This window comes from Arachis ipaensis, chromosome B8 (assembly GCF_059453495.1).
Source record: "Arachis ipaensis isolate K30076 ecotype BB chromosome B8, ASM5945349v1, whole genome shotgun sequence".
NCBI classification, from domain to species: domain Eukaryota; kingdom Viridiplantae; phylum Streptophyta; class Magnoliopsida; order Fabales; family Fabaceae; genus Arachis; species Arachis ipaensis.
In genome coordinates this window covers 83,042,487-83,047,787 of record NC_142443.1, presented here as the reverse complement: position 1 = coordinate 83,047,787, position 5,301 = coordinate 83,042,487, and the positions used below count along the sequence as shown (strand labels likewise).

General features: G+C 38.9%; 1 non-coding gene across 1 annotated transcript; it reads right to left on the bottom strand.

Annotated features, from left to right (window-relative positions):
- Positions 1 to 2,110: 2,110 nt before the first annotated feature.
- On the bottom strand, positions 2,111 to 2,214 carry LOC148548625 (small nucleolar RNA R71). The gene has a single exon (XR_015897999.1). It is a non-coding gene; the product is annotated as a small nucleolar RNA R71 (small nucleolar RNA).
- Between the last annotated feature and the right edge of the window lie 3,087 nt (positions 2,215 to 5,301).

The following is a 5,301-nucleotide window of genomic DNA, read 5'->3' as shown; positions in this document are numbered from 1 at the left end:
ACGTGAGGTCAAACGTTGTCTTAAGAAGAACCCTGGGAGGAGCTAACGTTTGCGCCAACGTTTGCCTCAAACGTGAGGTCAAACGTTGGCTTAAGGAGTGCCCTGGAGAGAAGCCACGTTTGCGCCAACGTTTGCCTCAAACGTAAGGTCAAACGTTGGCTGAAAATTACCTTGGGGAGGATCATGTTTGAGCTCACGTTTGACCTCAAACGTGAGTGACAGCAACAAGCGTTCTACATGATGCCATTACATGAAGACGTTTGAGTTAACGTTTGCCTCAAACTTTGACTCAAACGTGAATAATTCCAAAGTCCATAGTGCAAACGGATTTCTTCTCAAGACCAAGAGCAATCAACAAAGGCTATCTTCAACCCAATTTCATCAAAGCAAATGGCCCAAATTCAAGGCTTAATGATCATTAGAAGGAAGTGTATAAATAGAAGCTAGTTTGATTTAGAAAGGACCTTTTTCTTCTTTTAGAATTTTCATTTGTAATTTTGAGAGTTTTTACTTTGATTATGGATCTTGGAGAAATTGGAAAGGAGAATTGAGTTCTCTTTCTCTGGGTTTTCTTGTTTTGTTTTCTGAAAAGCTTTGTTTGAGTCTTAAGTGTGAAGTACTGAGGAAATTCTGTCTCACTCTCCTCTTAAGATCTCTTTATTCCTTTCTCTGCATAATTCAAGATTTGGTGATCTGAATTCAAGTTTCTTTACTATTTTGATCTTTAATTTCTTTGCAATTGTTCTTTGAGTTGGATCAAGGAAGGCAGCGAGATCTAGACTTGGATTTCTAGTCTCTTGATTCCTGAGATCTGCATTTTCATTTTAGTTCATCTGCTGAATGCTTCTTCAAGCTAATTTGCTTTTCTGTTTGAGATCTACTTCAATTCAATTCATCTTCTACTCGTCTGCTTGTTGTAATTTACTTCTGATTGTTTAATTTCTGCATTCCCAGTCCCCAAATCCTTTTATTATTCAAGCCATTTACATTTCTTGAATTTTAAGTTTTGGTTATTTACATTTCTTGCAATTTAAGTTTCTGCAATTTACTTTACTTGCACTTTAAGCTTCAGCTCTTTTAATTCTTCTGCACTTTAATTTCTTGTCAATTACCCCTCTCCCTTTACAATTCATGCAATTTAGCTTCTGTCAATTACAAATCACTCAAATCAACTCTTGTTTGTTTGACTAAATCAACCACTAAACTAAAATTGCTCAATCCTTCAATCCCTATGGCATCGACCTCACTCACGTGAGTTATTATTACTTGATGCGACCCGGTACACTTGCCGGTGAGTTTTGTGTTGGATCGTTTTCCACACATCAAGTTTTTGGCGCCATTGCCGGGGATTGATTAGATTGACAATGATTAAGTGAGGTGGTAATCTAGGTCAAGCACTTTTTCTTTTCTGTTTCTTTAATTTTTGACTAACACACTAACTGTTTGAATTTTTGCTTAAGCTAACTAAAACCTCACTTTAGCAATAGACTGGAGTTTTCCTGGTTTTTCTAGTTTTGTGTGATTTTTATGTTTTGGTTGTATGTCAGGAACTAGGGGAGCTATACCCACTTTTTGTGAACAAGACGAAAGAACCCTTCGGAGGTTGAGAAGAGCAGAAAGAGGGAAAGGCATTGATGGAGAAGAGGATTCAGAAGAAGAATTCCAAGATATGGAGGAACACTCAACAAACCCAACAAATCCACCAGCAGGAGCAGCAAACAACAACAACAATCCACCACAGACAGGAGTTTTGGCTTCCTATGCATTTGCAAATCCTAGAAATTGTGGGAGTAGCATTCTTACCCCAAATGTTAATGCAAACAACTTTGAACTGAAGCCACAGCTCATCACCTTGGTTCAAAACAACTGCTCCTATGGAGGAGGACCACTTGAAGACCCAAACCAACACTTATCCACCTTTCTGAGGATTTGTGATACTGTCAAAACCAATGGTGTACATCCTGATATCTACAAGCTACTGTTATTTCCATTTTCCCTCAGAGACAAAGCTACTCAATGGTTGGAATTGTTTCCAAGAGATAGCATCAACAATTGGGAAGATCTAGTGAGCAAATTCCTTGCCAAATTTTACCCGCCTCAGAGGATTATTAGATTGAAGACTGAAGTACAAACATTCACACAGATGGATACTGAATCCATCTATGAGGCATGGGAGAGATACAAGGCTCTAATCAAGAAGTGCCCTCCTGAAATGTTCAATGAATGGGACATATTGCAGAATTTTAATGAAGGCTTGACATTGAAATCTCAGGAGGCTCTGGATCACTCAGCAGAGGGCTCTTTACAATTGATGACGACTGCAGAGGAGGCCCAAAATCTCATTGATATGGTGGCTAACAACCAATATTTCTTTGCTCACCAAAGGCAACGCCAACCATCACAAAGGAAGGGAGTGATGGAGTTGGAAGGAGTAGACTCAATCCTAGCTCAAAATAAAATGATGCAGTAGCAAATTCAAGAACAATTTGACCAAATGGCCAAGAGGATTGATATCCTCCAATTTGCAGCAGTAAATACAAGCCAGCCATCAACCACATGGGGGCAAGGTGAAGAAGCTTGTGAAGATCAACAGCAAGAACAAGTGAATTACATGCACAATCAATGCTCTGGACAGAATGAGGTTTATGGTTACACTTACAACCCCTCCTGGAAGAATCACCCCAACCTCAAATGGGAAGATAATCACCCTCAGACTCAACAGCCATGGCAAAGGAATTCAACCCAAAACAGTTGGAAAAACACAAACCATAACAACCAGCAGAATAATAACCAAAATACATACAGAAAACCACAAAACACTTACCCCAACTCTAACCATCATCCATCCAATAACCAAGCCACCAATCAAAACACTTACCATCAACCCTCAACATCTCACAACCAACCAATCTCACAAGACTCTTAGAGGATTACCAATTTGGAGCTCTTAATGGAGAAAATGATGAAGCACCAAGAAATGACAACAAAGAACCAGGAAGCTTCCGTGAAGAATATGGAGAGGCAGATTGGACAGCTTTCCAAGCAAATTACAGTTGAAAAGCCATCAAGCTCATTACCAAGCGACACCATTCCTAATCCAAAAGAAGAGTGAAAAGCTATACAGCTGAGGAGTGGAAAGACATTGGTAGACAACAAAGAAGCAACCAAGAAGCTTAAGGAAAGCAACAAAGAGCCAACAGAAAAAGAAGAAGCTAGCAACAGGGACATGACAATAAGCAAAAATGTCCCAGAGAAGCTCAAAGAGAAGGACAACCAGCCACACAATTCAAGGGGAGAAAAGGAGGAACAAACCCAAGGACAGCAGCAAGCAGAGAAGAGCTTTACACCTCCACTGCCATATCCCCAAAGATTCAACAAAGAAGCAAAGGATCAACACTTTCATAAGTTCCTTGAGACTTTCAAGAAGTTGGAGATAAACATTCCTTTGTCTGAGGCACTAGAGCAGATACCTCTGTATGCCAAATTTCTGAAAGAGCTTATTAACAAGAAGAGGAGTTGGCAAGGGAAAGAAACAGTGCTTCTCACTGAAGAACGTAGTGCCGTGATTTAAGGGGGTATCCCACCAAAGCTCAAAGATCCAGGGAGTTTCGTAGTTTCATGTACCATAGGCAAGATGACCTTAGATAAAGCTTTCTGTGACCTTGGTGCTAGTATCAACTTAATGCCCCTCTCCAAGATGAGGAAGCTTGCAATAGAAGAACTAAAACCCACCATGATGTCGTTGGTAATGCCTGATAGATCAATCAAGACACCCAATGGAATTGTGGAAAATCTCTTAGTAAAGGTGGGGAAGTTTATCTTCCATGCAGATTTTGTGATTTTGGATACAGAAGAGGAAGGGAACAATTCAATCATCTTGGGAAGCCCATTTCTAGCCACAACAAGAGCAACATGAAGAAGAAGTGGAGGAGGAACAAAAAGAGGAAGTGGTAGAAATCTCCATTAAAGATAAGGAGAAGGAGAAGCCAAGACAGGAGTTGAAGCCTCTTCCCCCTCACCTCAAATATGTGTTTCCTGGAGAAGAAGAAGGCCTGTGATAAACCCATATCTTATGATATATATTGTACTCAATTTAAGTGATTTATTCAACCCTTCACCCACTTATTCATGTAAATTGCATGGTTTTACTTTCCCTTCCTTATTATGTGATATATGTGAAAAACATGTTTCCTATGCTTTAAAAATAATTATTTTAATTACCCTTTATCAGCATTCGATGCCGTGATTTGGGTGTTGAGTAGTTTCAGATCTCCTAAGGCAGAAATGACTTAAAGGATGGAAAGGAAACTTACAAAAATGGAAGGAAAGCACAAAATGGAGTTTTTGAAGAAACTGGCAGCGATGCGAACCCATAGACGATGCGGCCGCATGCCTAGCGCGAAAAGGCAGCGACGCGAACGCGTGACTAACGCGGACGTGCGCCTTAAGCAGAACACAAATGACGCGGATGCATGACCGAAGCGAACGCGTGATAAGGAAAACTCCAGATGACGCGATCGCGTGACCCACGCAGACGCGTGATAGATGCCACGCACCAGAAATTACAGAAAACGCTCCCAGCGATTTCTGAAACCCTTTTTGGCCTAGATCCAAGTCCAGAAAGCACAGATTAGAGGTTATAAAGTGGGGGAATGCATCCATTCATTGGAATGTCTCCAATTATTCACTTTTCATGAATTAGATGTAGTTTTTAGAGAGAGGTTCTCTCCTATCTCTTAGGTTTTAGGATTAGGATTTCTTATTATTTCAATTTAGAACTTCAACTCTTCATTAGGTTCAATATTTCTTTTACCTTATAATTCTCTTTTACTTTCAGATACTTTAATGCTCTCATTTAATTACTTATTTTCTCAATTTAGCTTATGAACTCTTTATGTTTAGATTGATTTTCTATTTAATATAATTTGAGGTATTTCAGAATTATGATTGCTTTCCTTTATTTATATAAATAATTTAGATTTTTCCCTTTTTGCTTTGGTTGATTAATTAGTAACTCTTGAGTTGTCAAACTCATCGTGATGGATAATTGTTATCTTTGCTAATTGATTTAAATTCCTACAACCCTAGGAGTTAACTAGGACTTTAGGTGTTAAATTGATTTGTCCACTTGACTTATCTTCATAGTTAGAGGTTGACTTAGTGGAGAGCAAAATATAATTCTCATCACCATTGATAAGGATAACTAGGATAGGACTTCCGAATTTTCATACCTTGCCAAGAATTTATTTTAAAGTTATTTATTTATTTTATTTGTCATTTAAATTACTTGTTCTTTACCTT